The following is a 415-nucleotide window of genomic DNA, read 5'->3' on the forward strand; positions in this document are numbered from 1 at the left end:
TTTTCATGTAGCTGACGGCACGCCCCACAAGCACATCGTCTGACAAAACTATTAATTTGTTCTTTTGCGCAGTGTGAGATCATTGCGCTTCATAAACTTAAAAATCCAACCATCAGACGCCACAAAAGCAGATTCATCTTCATCCAGCGATCCGTAAAGCTCACATGCAGCCAACCCAATCCATTCTCGTGTGACCTTCTCTTTGCGAGACGGCGGTCGATAATAGCGTCCAGCAGTAGATCCTCAAGGGTTCCTAGAAGTGGTCTGCGACCACCACCTTTTAGCCGCTTTTAATATGGTTGAGCACTCAAAATCTCGTCTCTGTTGCGCCACCACTCTCAAATTTGTGGCAGCATTAACACTCCACCCTTTCTTGCGAAAGTGAGGCGCCGCGCGACTCGGCACGCCACCACCT

This window comes from Plasmopara halstedii (genome assembly GCF_900000015.1).
Source record: "Plasmopara halstedii genome assembly, contig: Scaffold_2904, whole genome shotgun sequence".
Lineage (NCBI taxonomy): Eukaryota > Oomycota > Peronosporomycetes > Peronosporales > Peronosporaceae > Plasmopara > Plasmopara halstedii.